The sequence below is a fragment of the Pithys albifrons genome, chromosome 4, assembly GCF_047495875.1.
Source record: "Pithys albifrons albifrons isolate INPA30051 chromosome 4, PitAlb_v1, whole genome shotgun sequence".
In the NCBI taxonomy this organism is placed as follows: Eukaryota; Metazoa; Chordata; class Aves; order Passeriformes; family Thamnophilidae; genus Pithys; species Pithys albifrons.
The window spans coordinates 35,748,081-35,765,278 of record NC_092461.1 but is presented as its reverse complement, the minus strand read 5'-3'; the positions used below and the strand labels follow the sequence as shown (position 1 = coordinate 35,765,278).

At 41.1% G+C, this 17,198-nt stretch overlaps 1 long non-coding RNA gene across 2 annotated transcripts in view; it reads left to right on the top strand.

Moving 5' to 3' along the window:
* LOC139671250 (uncharacterized) overlaps positions 1 to 17,198 on the top strand; it is a 105,055-nt gene that overhangs the window by 37,277 nt on the left and 50,580 nt on the right. The window contains exon 3 of one of the 2 annotated variants that reach the window (XR_011697693.1): positions 15,012 to 15,034. The exons of the other annotated variant lie outside the window; for it this stretch is intronic. This is a non-coding gene — a long non-coding RNA (uncharacterized lncRNA). Of the gene's footprint in view, positions 1 to 15,011; positions 15,035 to 17,198 lie in introns of those variants that run through there. 2 annotated transcript variants of the gene reach the window in all.

Below are 17,198 nucleotides of genomic sequence, written 5' to 3'. Positions count from 1 at the left end.
ATTACAACTGCTTGTCTCTCAGACATCCCTGGGCCCTCTGCCTTTCCAGGTGAGCCTCATCTTCCTACTCAGCAAGAATCATAGAATGGCTTGAGATGGAGGGAATGTTAAAGATCATCTGCTTCCAATCCCACTGCCATGGGCAGGGGCACTGTCCACTACACCAAGTTGCTCACAGTCCCATCCATCCTTGCTTTAAACACTTCCAAGAGTGCCCACTTCTCTGGACACCCTGGTCCAGTGTCTCACCACCCTGACAGTAAAGAATTTCTAATTACCATCTAATCTAAATCTCCCCTCTTTTTGTTTAAAATTATTTTTCTTTGTCCTATTACTATCTGCCAATGTAAAGAGTTTCCCTCCATCTTTTTCATAAAGTTCCTTTAGGTGTTGGAAGGTTGTCATAAGGTTTCCCTGGAGCCTTCTTTTCTCCAGACTAAATAATCCCAACTCTCTCACCGTGTCTTCATAGGAGAGATGCTCCAACCATCCTCTGGACTGGTGCTAACAGATGTATGTCTTTCTTGTGCCAAGGACTTGTTGAAACAGGTCCAGAGGAGAGTCTCACCAAAGCAGAGTAGAGAGACAGAAGCACCTCCCTTGACCTGCTGCCTGTGCTGTTTTTGATGCAGCCCAGGAAGTGGTTAGTCTTTTGAACTGCCAGCAAACATTGCCAGGTCATGTCCAGATTTTCATCCAGAAGGAACCCTAAGTCCTTTCTGTAGGACTCTCAATGAGTTCTTCTCCTAGTCTGCACTCATGTCTTAAGATTGCCCCAACAAAGTTGCAACACCTTGCACTTGGACATGTTGAACTTCATGAGGTTCTTGTGGACTCCCTTCTCAAGTTTGTGTGAGTCCCTCTGGATGGCATCCAGTCTGTCTGTTGTGTTAACTGCACCATTCAGATTTGTGTCACCTGCAAACTTGCACTCTGTCTCCCTATTTGTGTCATTGGTGAAGATACTGAAGAGCACTGGTTCCAGGACAGAGCCCTGAGGGACACCACTTGTCACTGGCCTCCACCTGGACAGAGAACCATGGACCACAACTCTCTGGCTGCATCCATTCTGCCAATTCCTTACCCACATCAAATCCATGTCTCTCCAGTTTGGAAATAAGGATTTCTTATGGGACTTTGTCAAAGGCTTTACAGAAGTCTAGGTAGCCATCCATCAGTCTTCCCTTGTCGACTGTTGCAGTCACTCCATCATAGCAGGTCACTTAGATTGGTCAACTTACTCCTAGTGAAGTGATTTAGATCTTTTGGGCCCTTCAGATCTATGGACCAAGATTCAGTATGTTCTCCCAAAGTCTCATTAGTCTTCAGCTTTCAACTTCTTCATAGCATAACTTGACACTGAAAAACTCACCCTCATTTTTCATTGCACATCTACAGATGAAGGGACATGTGGTAGTGGGGTCTCTAGAGATGCTTTGCTTTTGGAAAGCAAGAAGAACCCTCACTCTTCTCTAAAGGTTATGTCAAGACAGCAGGCAATTAAACATAGTTATAAATTATTTCCTTTTGGTCTTAATAAAGGCAGAGGAATTCCCAGTGGAAAACACCCCAGTTCCTCTTACTGACAATATATGTGCCCAATATAAACCACACCAGACTCAGAAGACATCATTTATTGTATAAAAGTTCGCAGTTAAAGAAAACTGAATGTCCTATAACTCTCTCTGTGCTCTTTTTCCTCCCTCTCCCTAAGCTCCATTTAACATTCCCAGAGAATGTACTGAGACTAATGGGAAATGTTCTGGACTGCACTAAAATGACATTTCTACTCCCAGAAGATGCAGGACCTTAAGCAAGATAAAGCAAAGGTTTGGTAGCTCAGATTACTGCAGTATTGCTCTAACGCATACATAGTGCAATAAAATATGATATAAGCTCATTTGTCAATACAGAATGAATATGTACTGGAAAGTTGAAACTTGTTTCCATTTTCCTCATATTAAAAATGTTTCCAAAATTGGTAATTTGCTAAACTGATAACCACTTGTAAAAGCAATGCCTTTTCTGTCAGGAAAGTTGTACTATCACAACTCTTCCAGGATCAGCTCCAAGTGAGACTCTCCTGAGCAGAAATAGGCATGACAGAAATCCCTGGATTTTTCCATCTGCTTATGCCTCCTGCACATGGAGGCACACATGTTCTGCACTTTCTAGAGTTTGGTATGCTGGCTGCAAATCCCAGCAAGCAATGGAAGGGTGCTCAACAACTTTTGTTATGTTTAAGTCTTTTGGCATGGAGCAAACCTCATACCATTTATTAAGTGTGTGTCATCTGGCTGCAGCCATAACGCAGCGGACTGGACAGGACCCAGGCAGGGTAGGGAAAGGGAAATAACCCCTCTTTCCTCTGTGTTCCTCACTCTCCCCTCATGCAGTTCTCCTGTCCTCAGGGATGCTCCATTTAGTCCTATATTTTGGCATTTCACCGTGCCTCTTGTTGAGTTCCTTCTCTATTTGAAAATCAGTTAATGGACTTATTTCTAAAAGACAGGACCAGTTGTTTTACAAAAGGAAGCACAGATTCCCATATCTGGAGAGGAACAATCTCATGCACCAATGCATGGTGGAAAACATGATGGAAAGCACAAATGTAAATCACTTGTGCAGTATAGGGAGGTCCTGATGGGCACCTAGTTGAACATGAGTCGGCAGTATGTATCTGAAGCAAAGGCCAGTGTTGTCCCGGGCTACATCAGACAGAGCAGGATGAGGAAGGTAATCCTTCTCTTCTACTCAGCTCTGGTGAGACACACCTAAAGTGTATCCAGCACTGGGCTGTCAAATGCAAGAGAGACATGGACACATTAGAGAGGGTTCAACAAAAGGCCATGAACCTGAGACTGCTCAGTCCAGAGAGGAGAATGTTCAATGGGATCTTATCAATGTATATAAATACCTGAAGGAGTATACAAAGTAGACAGAGTCAGATTCTTCTCCATTATGCTCAGTCCCAGGACCAGAGGCAACAGTCAAAGACTGAAACAGAGGAGGATTCCCTGTGAACATCAGCAAACACTTTGTTACTGCAAGGCTGACTGAATGTTGGCACAGATCGCCCAGGCAGGTTGTGGAGTTGCCCTCCTTGGAGATATTAAAAAGCCATCTGGACATGGTCCTGACCAACTGTCTCTAAGTGGCCCTGCTTGAGCAGAGGTTTTGGACTGAATACCCTACTGAAGTCCCCTGCAACCTCAACCCTTCTGTGATCCTGTGATTCAGACTGTAGAGATGTATATGCTGCTCTGTACTTTTTGTTTTACTAAAGGGAAAAAAAATTAAAAAAAGTTTTCATAAATAGGTAACAACCTGAGATTCCCAGAGGCAGAAACCTTCTTCCCTGTACCATGCCTTTGAGGGACATCTCCATGCTTCAGGGATGATGGAGCAATTCAATTTTCATGATCAGTCAGGCCTTGGCTTCTCTGCTGAGTCACAGAGTTTGCAATGCTGGTTCTGCAGTGTGGCCAGCTCTGTGTGCTCAGCAGTGCTGGGCTGACCTTGGGGAGCTGCCTGCTGGAAATAGAAGCACGGAAATTGATTGCACGTGTAGTGAAGGGAGTTTGTTCAACAGGAATCACAAATTTCTGAGGAAAGCAACCTCTCAGCCCTTCCAGAGATGTTACTACAAGGTCAAAACTTTACCCTGTCTGACCTGGCCCTTTTGGTGTGCTGTAGACAACAGGTTATGGCTGAGGCAGATGCAGCCCAGCTGTTGTGGTATCAGGCACCAATTGGGGACCTTCATATCTGACTGGAGTAGAGATCATGTATTGGTCTGTCTCAAAGGGCTCTCCCTGCAGTGATGCATTAGGGCAGCTGGTTATAACAAAAGAGGCTTTTACAGTTCAATTTTCCAGGAAGGAATAACACAAAGTAAAAATGTTGTTAAGACCACATGATGTGTCAAGGAAAGCTTTTGGATTGGTAATGCTGTGGGAGAGTATTATGAACATCTGCTCTGAACAAGTCTGTATCCCTGAGCAGCTTTGTTTCCTTCAGAGAAGGGCTCCTTGGATCCCAATCTCTGCCTTGTGCAGGAAGCTGCCATGAATCACTTGAATTTCTAGGCTAAAGCTCAAGCTGAAGCAACAGAGCATCACAACATTTTCAGGATTTACAGCCCAGACTCACCTACGGTGAGTCCTCCTCCTTTTCTTGGAAGGTGCATTTTCCTGCTCCCTATGGCAGCTGTGGCAAAGGAGAAGCTCTGTGGGCTTCATCACAGGCTCTAAGGTGAAGCCTTCTTGGGTGTCTCCTCTGCCACCACCACAATTCCCTCCATGCCCAGACTGCTGCTCACTGTCCTCTCACCTGTGCAGCCCCTGCTCAGCAGGGCCAAGCTGTGCCAGCATTTCCTATTGCACAACCCATGCCATTCCAGATGGAGATTTTTGGTTTTCAACCTAGAAATTACATTTATCAGCAAAGCAACAGTCATTCATTCATTGTCCTGATTAGGTTACATAAACAATACGTTTGGCTAATATCTGACTCTAGGAGGTGACCTTTTGAACGAAATAAATTTTGTCTAAGTATCAATTTGCACTGAATTTTCCACAATTATTAAGCTCTCATCTCTTAGTAGGCTGATGAAACCTTTAAGAAATACTCTAAAAGAATGCATCCAACTTTTATTCCCAAGCGATTAATGAAAACTATCAAGATCTCCCAGCAGCTGTTTTCAGGTGCCAGGATTTAAAGCAAATTCCTTTCTTTTAACTACTGTCTGAGATGTTTGTGGAAATTATTAGCAAGCCTGAGGGAACACAGACATTTGTGGTTTTGTGAAAATTGACTTTTGTTTCAGTAAAAAAACACTAACCATTAAAAAAAATATTTTAAATCTATGTCATGTTTTCAAAACCCACAGAGGTCTCTGGATAAAGGAAATGGTTTTTAAAATGCCATATTTCTACTGAGGGAGGGCAATTTCAAGAAGTTATAAACTTGAATATTTTTGGATCAGGAAGCTTCTTTATGAGAGATGGAGAAACAATCTCCAACTTGCATAAACACACAGCAGAGCCAGATGAGATACTTAGAATTTATATATCCACTGCTTGCCATGAGAGAAACTCAACTCTGCCTGGGATTTATTGTGAGGTTGGAGGGAAGGTCCGATCCTCAGTGGGAGCAGGAACAGATGCACAGGCCAGGTAGGGTGGGCTTTGCTTGTGCCCTGGATCTGGCAGCTAGGCCAGTGATCAGAAGTTGCTTCACACTGTGTGGGAGGCCAAAAAACCCCAGCTCTGTCTGCCTGGAGATTGTTCTTTAATCTCCTTGCAGAAAAAAATGAGTCTTGCTCTTTTTGCCCCATTTAGGAAGATTTAGGGTGGTTTTCTTCTTTATGTTATTATTTGAAAGAAACTTTAAAAATTGTTACTTAAAGAGGGGATGGAATGGTGTCTCTCTATTTCCTCTTTTTTCCTTCATTTACCTCTCTCATATGCCTTGATTTCCATGGCACCAACTTAATGGCACATTTTGCTCTTAATGCACACACTGTGCACAGTCACACTATCTTCAGCGAGGCCAAATCTGCTACAGAAAGAGGTGGAATTTTACCTAGCAGTTTCCTCTTCCCTGCTTCTGAGAAGGGAAGTGCTTGATATTTTATTTCTCCTATTATTTTTTAAATTTTCATCTTTATTTTTATTCTTTTTTTTCCCCACTTTCTCTCTGTCTCTTTCTCTGTCTCTGTCTCCTTTTTTTTTTTTCTTTTTTCTCTTTCATTTTTATCTTGGCCACTTCATGGTTTAAATTCCATGGCCCCACCTACATCAGTGAGATGAGAATGTTCCACCAGTCTGACTACAACCCATAGTCACATGCTGCCAGCCAGTGTGTATATGTATCTATTTGATTTTAGATTAAATGCCAAATGGGTCAGCTTTACACTGGAGAACTTAACACTGTTACAAAACCTGGACTTCTCTAACAATACCAATGACAAACATGAGTTTATCTCTAAGATATGGCTCTAATTGGACACTATTAACATTTCGAAGGGAAGAATATACATGAAAGGAAAAGAAAGTACTCCATATGCAGACAAGTGTTCCCAAGCATTCTGGATTCTCGACTTGGATAGTCAGTTTTTAACTAGAGTGTAAGACTGACAGATATAACTGCATCAGCAGCAAAAAGAGGACAGCTGGTTGCAATACAGCTGTCTAAGCAAACAATATGTTCAAGCCCCTTCTTATTCCCCTGCTTTTCCCAGGGTTGTGTAGGTGCACTCCTAACAGATGCTACAAAACCCTTTTTAACAAGCCACGTCATTTTTAACAAGCCACACCATTACTATATTGAGTGTGATGCCAGTAAGTTATCCACAGCCAGCATGTAACTCTCAAATCTTGGCATCTTGGCTATGTTTTAAAAATATTTGTCTTCCCCTGTGAGAAAGTCTCATTTGCGTATGCTTTCCATGTGCTGGGCAGCAGGGTTTCATGGAAGGAGTCCCTCTGGAATTCAATGGGGCTATTCATTCTTGGAGATGTTCATTGCTTCCTTGGTTGCACAGTCTAAAACAGGATCAAAATTTTTGAAAGATGTCTTAAGAGATAACTCTATCCCACAATGGGATCTAAGTTCTTAATTTACTTTTTCAAAGAACATGAATGATGAAAATAACATGACATGATTTTCGGGATGAGAAATGCATGTTTTTCTAGAAGGAGGCAGCAAAAGTAGACTTAAAAATGGTGCCCTTTTAAGGATTAATATGCATATTTCTATTCCAAAGCTTCATTAGTAATTCTGAGTACACAACTTCTTGTATCAGATATACTTGAGAGAGTGCTGAGCATGGTGAATCCTTAAAACCCAGGTACCTCCAAGGTCTCTCAAGACATCTATCAAAAAATACAGTCAATTTGGATCACAAGTCACTCTACATATCTTTTATTGCTTCTAAACAGCTGCTGTCATCCTGTACTGAACTGATACAGAAACTCCACACTTGCTATCCTAAATAACTGCCTTTTGGGTGGAACTATTTGGTAGGAAGCAATATTGTACACTCTACAAAACCCTCAATGTGTAATAATGAAAACACTGAATTATTTGTGAACTGTCATTTCTGATTTATATCAAATGACATATTCCCTTTTGGTCTTCCTAATTATCAGGAATTTTCATTTCCTTTTTTTAAACTATATCTGGGAGTACTTACTGCATGTCAAATACCTTATTTATGTTATTCCACATAATTTTCAGTTTGGGAGATTAGATCATTGGTAGTTCTGGAGATGTTGCTTTGAATTATTTGGAAGGTATAAATCTATAATATTTAATGAACTTCAGGAGGTTTTTTTTCATTAAAATTGTATCACAGGGGTTCAGTGTGTGATTTCTAGAGTCGCACTAGGCATTTTTAATTAATTTCTGAACCTGGCAAAGTGCTTTTTCTCCAGTATGAGTAAGTTGTCTGCCAAAGGGAGTTTAGGCTGCCTAGCTTGTGATTTGACTTATAAGAAGAAAAAAAAAAGTGAGGGACACACGGCAAATGCTATCAGTTCTCTGTGAGACACTAATGCACAGTATTGCCTATTATTTAACATTGCCTGCTTCATGATTGCTAAAATACTAAACCAAATCATAAATGAGCCATGACATGGTCCTCAGTTTCTCCTTAATAGGACATTAAACATTCTGTAAGTTAAGAAGACTAAAATCTCATTTTAAAAGCATAGTAGTGTAAAAGAAATTGCTGACTCTGGCTTGTTTTTTGTTTTTTGTTTTTTTTTTTTTTTTTTTTGTTTTGTTTTTGTTTTTTTTTTTTTGTCGAGGTATTTAAGAAATTTCTAATGGAAATGGCCAAATGAAATCTTTTTTTTCCTTTGAAAAACATCAGTTTTTCCAAACCATTTTGATGTTCACCAGGGAAAGCTGTTTTAAAATCTACCAGCAGTCACAAGAGGACAGCAAAACTGTCATGAACACTTCAGCTAAGGGAACTGCAGACTAGGATTAAAGAAGGGATAGTGAACCTCTTTGCTCTCCTTCCCTTCTAGCAGCAAGAGAAGGTGTGAGGAAGCAGTTTTCTCACTCTCTGGACAGCCTAGAAGATTTGGTGGGGTTAATTTCATCAGTAAGGTCTGAGACACACAGAACTGTGATTTCACATGTCCCAGAATTTAATGCTGGAGAAACACTATCTCTTAAAGAGTGCGGAGGGTTTGTTGTTGTTGGCCCTTTTTTTGATTTTATTTTTTTCTTGTCTAGAAAAGTTTCTACTGCACAGAAATGCCATTTTCAGAATTCACTTGTTACTTCATACTATATGGGTCACAGAGCAAGATGTTAGATGAGGATGGATGGGGAGCAGAGCAGGAGTCCTTGCCTGTGCCACTGTCTTGAAACAATTTACAGGCATTGGACATTACCAATCCCACCACACTTGAATCTTTGGATCATCAAGCGAAATGGGGTAGGTTATCAAGCTTCCAAGTTCCAAATCTCTGTTCTGGATAAAGGGAAGAGGATCCAGCCTCCCTGTTTAACCCTGCAGAACCTGCTAGCAAACATGTAGATCCATCAGAAAACAGTTCCCACAAGTTCTCAGTTAAAAGAGGTGGTGTATATATATCTCTTTGTATTGTTACCTGCAGGCCCTGGAAGATGTCATAATCTTGTGGAGGGAGTATTTGCTGATCTCTATCAGCAATGTAATGAGATGAGTGACTCACTGGTGCTCTAATTAATGCATCATGGAAAGACTTTTCCTAAAATACATTTGGTATGTTTCCTCCTGGCGACAGGAGATATCTGCATCAAGCACATCCTCCCATACCTTTCCTGGATGCTTGAACTTATTAGTGAATCCCCTACCAATGATCTTTTAGTAGGGCAGGTACTGCTGTAACAACCATCACGGGAAATGTAGGGTAGGTGGAGCTCAGGAATTTTGGCAATGATTTTTAAATTCATCTTTTATCATCTAACCATGAATCCTAATGGCACCTAGTCTTTAAATAAATGGCTCCTTTGTAAAGGAGAGTGGGTAGCCAGAAATACTGATATATATCATACTTTATAAATATTATTTATTCATATTATGAATAACAATTTGTTTAATAAAAATTTATTTGTATTATATGTAAAAAAATTATAATTTCCAGACAGAAATGATAATATAAACCTCTACTTCTCTGCCAGCAGCTGTGAAGAATATGGAGTATCTCTGGGGTATCTATGCAGTTGCCATTAAGAAAGTTTCCTAATGTTTTCACAGGGTTACTGCACAAACAAGTTCTTAGCTCCCTGGGAAAACCAAAATCCTAACCAAACATGCTGCAACAAAAGACAGAGATGAGTTGAGTGAAATAAGCCAGCAGTGCCCTGGCAAAGCTTTTTGAAGCATTTATACATTAAGGTTAGCCTCATGCCAGTTTTTCTCACTGAAAGGATTGACAGGGTTAATTTGTTTTCATAAACTGGTAGAACTTCACAGTACTGACATCTGTCAATGCCTTTGGCCAACAGGTTCAGAGGTTATTAGTATGAATCACAGGAACACACAGAGAGCCTAATCAGAAATATTGAATTGCACTGGTGACAGTAGACTTTAAATAAAGGTAGAGACAGGCAAAAAAGTGTTTAGAGGGAAACTGGGACTGAAAGAGAGGACTAACATTACTCAGGGAGTGTGAGGTAATTTCTCTGGTCTTCATGTCGCTGCCTAAAGTTTGTACAGTTGTTGTCTGGATCCTTTGGCAAGGGCTACTAGCATGGGGCAGAACAGAGAAATCTGATCTGGGACTATGTCCTGGAGCCAGGCTGTGGGACCACCAAGCAGACAGAGAAGGGTTCTCATCCTAGAAAGGGGAAGACAACAGTGTGGTTAGTCTATTAGCCTACCTGTTTGCAACATCCCAATCAGCAGTGACCCAGGAGACCACAAAGTGGCTTTACTAGTGATGAGTTAGAGGTCATTCTGGCTTCCCTAGTCTTTCCTTCTTCCTGTGTAGTGATATTTTGATTCTTTGCTGGGTTCATTTACCCCTGGCCATCTTTGGGTTTTACAGCTATTTTCATGTGTAGAATTGTAGAGATGGCACCATTGCTTGAAACCATCTTCTGTGTCAGCCATTGTGGGGGTTGATCTTGGCTGGCTGTCTGATGCTCACCCAACTACTCTCTCACCCCCTGTCTTCAGCAGGACAGGATGAGAAAATAAGCTGAAAAACTCTTTGGTCAAGATAAAGGCAGTTTAATGAAAGAAAGTAAAGGGCATGTATGGAAGCAAAGGACGAATACCTTAATAACATATTCCTCAGCCTGCCCCTTTCTGTGAGCTTTTATTATTGACCATGACATTCCACAGTACAGGACATCTTCTGGTCAGCTTGGTCAGCTGTCCTGGATGTGTCCCTGCCCAGGCTCTTACTCACACCTTGCCTACTGGTCTTTGACAGGAAAATCAAAAGAAAGCCTTGATGCTGTGGGAGCACTGCTCAGCAACAGCCAAAACACTGGTGTGTTATCAACTGCATGCCAGCTACAAACACTCAGCACAGCACCAGCAGGGCTGCCATGGGGAAAGTTAACTCCAGCCTAGAGAGACCCAGTGAAGCCCTGAGGAAAAGACAGGTTGAGTGAGGACTATCGGTGACACTACACTGAAATGGCATGGGGAAATCAATCTGTTCCTCAGCTTTAACCCAGCTGCCCTCTCTACTAAGGCTATGAGAAGCATTGGCTCCTTATTGTGACATTCAAGGCAGAACTCAGTGAGAACTCTACCTTGGGTTTCACAAGAGTGTGACCTCAAGGCAGTCTCAGACAGCTTTTCCTGGCTGTGTGGAACACACTCGTATCCTAGAGAGAGTACTCAAGAGTCCTCTTCACCTTCAGTGCATGATGTATCACAAAATACTTGCATAAACATGGACTTAAAGATAACAGGCACTGCACCTGGAGTGGGAACGTGTTCATCTTGTCTCTCTGGGAGTAGATTCCTGTGTGACTGTCCTGTGCATTTCCCCATACCTCTCTGAAAACTTAGGCTGTGAACCCACCCAGGCTGGCCTCTCTTTAGGGAAAGTGACTGTCAGGTCTCAGATCTTTGTGGAAACCCGGAGTTTGTTGTTTTCCACTTTCTTTATGGCTAATAAAAAGGGACTAGGCACTGTGGGAGATGCAGTTCTTCTCGGTGGCTTTTAGGTATTGCAGAATTAGATGAGTTGCATCCTGCTCCTCCTTATCACTAACATCCGTTGAATAAAGAGTACTGAGGAGGACTTCCTAAGATGTAGCTTTCTATATGATACAGATCCATAATTCTCTTAGGACAGGCCTGGCAGCATGTGGAGGTATCTTTATGATGGCTTCCTGGCTGTGCTGGACTGGATGAAATGCAGTTACTCACAGCTGCTAAATTCTGCCAGACATTGTCTGGGTCTGCCTCTGCCATGCAGTAGTTTATTCACAAAACCACAGGTATTTTTTCTACTCCTTAGCCAGATACTTGTGCTCTCTGAGTTATCTCACATTGTAGTACTCAGGAAGAAGAGTTGTGCTAATAACCAAGAAAACCTTTTTTAAGTCATGACACAACAAATCCAAGTTTTCTTGCTGATTTAGCAATATCTTCTGTTGTGTCAACAGAGGGCCAGTCAGGCCATTTCTGTGAGATATTTTTGTCCATTGACAAACAGTTTGGTCCAGAAAATTTATAGTGGTCTGGTAAAAGTCCTAAGCTGGTATTTATCATGCTGATTTACACTGGCTGAATCCCTGCCCATTGGTGCCTCCCAAATAAAGACAGATTTTTTGTGTGCAGTTGCTTTCTTGCTTTAGGAGGGAAAACCCAAAAATATACCCCATATCATACCCTATCAAATAAAAATGAGCACAGGACACACAAAATAAGCTCACAAAAGGGCAACATTGTCTCTTGGAAGAAAACTGAAACTCTTCTGAGTGAGAACATTATAGCCTATGGCATTGTCATGTAGCTGCACTTCTATAATGGACACAATATAATGAGTGTTGTTCATGAAAGCTGGTTATTATATCCTAGCTGGAGGTCATTCTCTGGCATATATAGAGCCAGTAATTTGTACATAGTGGGAGTTCTGCTGCTCTTCTGGTTTTCTTAGGTTAAGTCTATATCATAAGGTAACTGCATATTCAAGATCACATTGCTTCCTAAACAACCCTATTGCCCTCAATTCAGAGATGAGCATTGAAGCTCACTTTCAGCCCAAGCCCTTAAGTTCTACCGCTGTCAAAGCTCTTTCCTTAATCAGTTTTTAGAGTGGTTTTAGTGTGTCTCTGAGAGGATTGCTACTGAGCTTGAATGCAAGCAGTCCCTCTTCTAGTCCCCCATGGTCTCAGCCTTTTTGGACCCTTCTGCTGCTGCTCTGTTTGATGATGGACATTAGGTTTTCCTTATGCACATTTGTTTCCATGTATTGGAGCTTAACAAAAAGCTGTAATTGAGCTATTCAGTCCTTTGAGAGTGACAGGGTTTAGTCTATCCTCACAAGGGTATTGGCACAAAAGTTGTAACATGGCTACAGGATGGAAGCATTTTTGGCATGATGATGCTTTGTGTGATCCCATCCAGGCAATCATCATTGTCCCTTCAGGGGCAAAGTAGAAACCATTCATTTCTTGTTCCACCTCTCCTAGGGTGGTTCTTAGAGGAGACAGAGCCTATCTTGGAGGAGACAGAGTCAGAATTTTATCTGGTGGAGTGATCATTGAAGCTTTTGTATGTCTTTGGGAGCTCAGTGAAACCTTCAGGGCTTTTGTTTGAAAACTTTACATTGTTATGTGTTCAACTGTGTGAGAAGGGAAAAGAGCAACTATGCCAGAAGTTTTAGTAAAGTCTAAAAAAATCAAACAAGTAATCTAAAATGGATAATAAAATGGTGGCCTGTGCCCCTAACCACAAGCAAGAAATGTTACATTGGAACTGGTACTTAATGTAGTGGATAAAGAAGCTTGTGCCTGTACATAAAATTAACTAGGCACAAAACAGGCAGGCAGTCCTCACTATCCCTTTGCTTTTATTCTTTTTAAGTAAACTGAAACAGAACCAATCTATTAAAAGTATGGTCTTTCACTGTAAAGCATATTCTACAGTATTTTGCTCTCCATCACATACCAGGCACCTTAAAATTTCTGATGTGTTATGAATGAGAGACATTATGCACCTGTGTTCTCTCTAGTGTCTCCTGATTGGAACTTGGAATGGGCATAGAGACATTTCCTGGCTTTGCCCATTAGTGCGCTGGTTCTAATCCAGGAAAACCTGCTGACTGCTACCATCACCCATTGTCTCAGAGAACAAGAAGCTGAATATCTTCACACAGCAGCAGAAATAATAGCACCCAAAATTGTTGCATCTGTCTTCTTTCATATTATAGCCAAATGGCAAACCAAGAGTAGAGTCTCAAGTGTAAATCACTGAATGGATAACTATGGCTTCAATTAACCAAAATTGTGCTACAATTTCCTTTCCTTCTATGTACCTGCTTTTACTTCAAGCTCAGTCCCTCTCTCTTCGACCCAGAAATAGTATATGTTTGATCTATGTTTCTGCTTATCCCCATCTTCCTTCTGTTTCTAAGCCACTAGATCATCAAACTGTACCTGCTGCACATCTCCATGGCTGGTGGGCTCATCATGTCACTTAACATGCCATGAACTGTGTAGGCCTCAAAATGAGAGCAAACACATTTGCAGCTGCACATGCCCTGACTATGGTTAAATACCCTGGGTAAGGTAGGGCATTCATGGATTCCCCTGAAGCAGAGGGCAGCCAGAAGTAATTTGCAGTGAAGTTTTTACATAGAAATAACATTACAGACTGCATAAAAATGTAACAGATTCTCTGCATGACAGGGTACTCTATACAGTTGTGCATACAGGTATCTCCACCAGTACTGTGACTTAGTTATCAAAGTCTCATTCTCAGCAATTTTCCTTGCTAATAAGGAGGCCCCCCAGACCTACGGCAGCAGAATCCTGGCCAGGCTTTCATGGTGCATTTTGCACACAATATTTTGCCATCTGCTTCTGGGGGAAAGCTATGCGATACAACTTGAATATTGCTTTGCTTATATCGAAAATATACATCACTTAAAAGATACTAGTTATTTCTGACATATTCTGGCATATATTGGGAAAAATTTCAAAGCACATGGAAAATACAGTAAGTAGGAGATGGACCACCAAAAGGAGCCAAGACATCATGGAGCAAAGACATTTTCAAATTGCCTTCAATGCAAAGGGTTTCATGTCAGGGCATGTTTGTGCTGTTATTTTTTTGTATGTTTGTTTTTCATGGCATCAGAAGAGCATAGGACAAGGACCTGGAAGAGCAGAAACATCTCCACTCTGAAGAGTGGTCGTGTGGGACAGAATGGTCAACAAGTTACTTTGCAAAGTAGTTCTGAGTGCTGTTCTAGAGCCCCAGTTATTCCCAGGGTGTTCTGAAAGAGCCTGGACTAGAGAGGAAATAAGTCAATGAATGCAGCTTTGAAGTAGCCAAGTAGCAATATCTACGTGTGTCCAGAAAATCTCCAATGCATAGAGAAATAAAGGTCCAAAGTATTTTTGCCTTTTTTCTTTAATGAGGTTGTTATTTAGAGGTAGGGCAAATGAGCAATAATTTCCTCCCTGGAATTTTTATGTTCCAAAAAATCCCCAAACCAACCCATACACAATACTGACAATTATAAAAGAAAACACTGCACTGCTTTGTGCAAAAAAACATCCACATCCCACTTCACTTCAAGGCCAGGCACACTGACAAATTAGGCACAAAGGACTTTGTATTTCTGTGTGGTATGGGTACCACCTCCTAAAACAGCTTGAAGCCCTTGCCAGACAGGCTGTTCCCAGCAAAGAGAAGCAGGAGCAGCAGGTCTCAGCTGTGCTGCATGCAGCACGCTCAGTGGCCTGGGGCAGAGGCAGACGGAAGCAGTCACAGCCTCTTTTTTATTTACTTGTCTACTTTTCTCATTGTGTAGATAAATCTTTGGGGACTGTGTTCCAAGGACAGTGTAAACACTCCAAAGCAGCTGTGGAAAGGCTTTCCCCAGAGCAGGATGCAGGAGGCAGTGATGTGACCAACCTGGTAAGGTGTCAGGGTGTGTGTTGTACCAAGACACATATATCACATATATCTCATCGACCTACAGGAGGGCACAGATGCTCTGGTAATAGGACTCTTGGGCTGCACTTTTCTATTGGATCATTTGATCACAATTGCCAGCATCTTAATGAATGGATCGAAGAACAAGGAGGTGGCTCTGCTGACAGACAGATCAGTGGTCAGGTAAAGGGTTTTGTTTTGATCCAAATCTGGTGTCTGGAATGGTTTTGTCCCTAATTTGCTGGGATGACTGAATTGAAAAAATGTTTTCCATGTAAAACTTATTTCCATTCCAAAGCAGCAATCCAGGTAATGGGGTTAAAAAATGAAAATTCAAATGATTTTGAATGCCTTGTTTCCAAAAAAATGGAAACAATTTGTTTGGATTTTGACATAATGCTTCTTTCACTTTATGTTAGAATTTTTAAAAGAAAAAGAAAGATAGCATGCCTATGAGACTTTTTTTTCCCCACCTGCATAATTCCATCTAATAAAAGGCATTACTTCTCCCTACAAATCAGGCTTCTCAATAAAATGAAGTAAGTTTCAAAACATAAAAAGCCATTTCAATCCTAGTATTATTTGTGCTGCCCAGATCAAACTGCTAAATTTTGTGATTTTTATTTGAAACATTTTCATTTTCTATATTCTTGTATAAAAAGACATTATCAAAATATTTCCTTTAATTTCCTACCTCCACAATGAGGAATGTTCCAGCAGAAAAGTATTTTTGACTCAGCTCTTTTTAAAAACTAATCTCTTAATATAATTGTCCCAGTGCATCCTAAGGACATTTAATCAGGATAAACTGGAGAGAGGCTGAGCAATACAATTTAGTAGTTATCCAGATTTCAAGAGTCTTTTACTAAATGTTATAAAGAATCTTTTTCTAGAAAATTAGAAAAACCTAACTGACCTTAAAGCAAAGCAGCAAGCAGGCCTGTAATTGCTCATGGGACAAGAGTAGCAGGTGATTGTAGAACAGCTCACAAAGCAAAGCACTACAGCCAGTAGACCCAGGAACTCCATGTCAGCAACTTACCAACTACCTGGAGCAGGAAAGGAAAGATCTAAGAAGCTGGTCTCTATCTCATTAATGGTATGGGTCAGATTTTCACTTACTGCTTCAGGTCAGCCACTTCCAGTGACTGGAAGGTGGCAACAGGCACTGATGCCCTGTATTCCTTGATTCCAGGAGAGCCCTGACATGCATTTCATGGTGTTCCCATGGTTTTAGTCTCTTTCTGTTATTGCCAGTGATGTTAAAATGTTCTCTATTTGTTACTGGTGAAAACAGATTCAAGGCTGAACAAATACAAGAATAAATAAATTCTATGTCTATCAAGAGCTCATTATTGCAACAATAGGGTATTAATAATTTTGTTTCCGCTGGAAAAAGCAGAAAGGAAATGTCAATAACATTTACCAGTATGAATACTCTCAGAATTGCTGCACATTTAATTACCACTTTAGATTTAAAAATCCTTTTTTTTCTCTCTCTCTAAGCGAGCACAGTTTATTCAACTAGCAGCAGAGTTCCTCTCTCATCAGAAACAACACAAAACATCACAGATCTGCCCTCGTGGAAAGCAATTTCAGATATTTGTGAGGTAACAAATCATTCCAGTCTGGTGTTTTATCCGGGTTTTGAGCTGCTAGACTTTGTTTCCTGCCTGGCTATTTCAGCTTTCCCTACCTTGCTCCCAAGCCCTGCTTCTATTCTATCTAGTTTAGCTTGGTCACTTTCCATTTTTTCTTCCACCCTCTGCAGACTGGGGAGGACATCCCTGCTCCCAGGAGCAACCACAGCATTTGTGTGGGCTGACAGGACTGACATGAGAAGGACCAGAAGTGCAGTTTCAACTCCAGAATGCCCCCCAAAACACCATATCCAATTGAATATGTCTGTCTATATATATACACCTTGGGCTTACACACTGGAGATGAATCTGTGAGAAGACCCAGGACAGATACACTTTTGTACTTGAATATGTGTCTGTATAGGATGAGGTAGAAATTTGCTACTTAAATGTTCTCAACACCAACTCCAAAATCACACCAC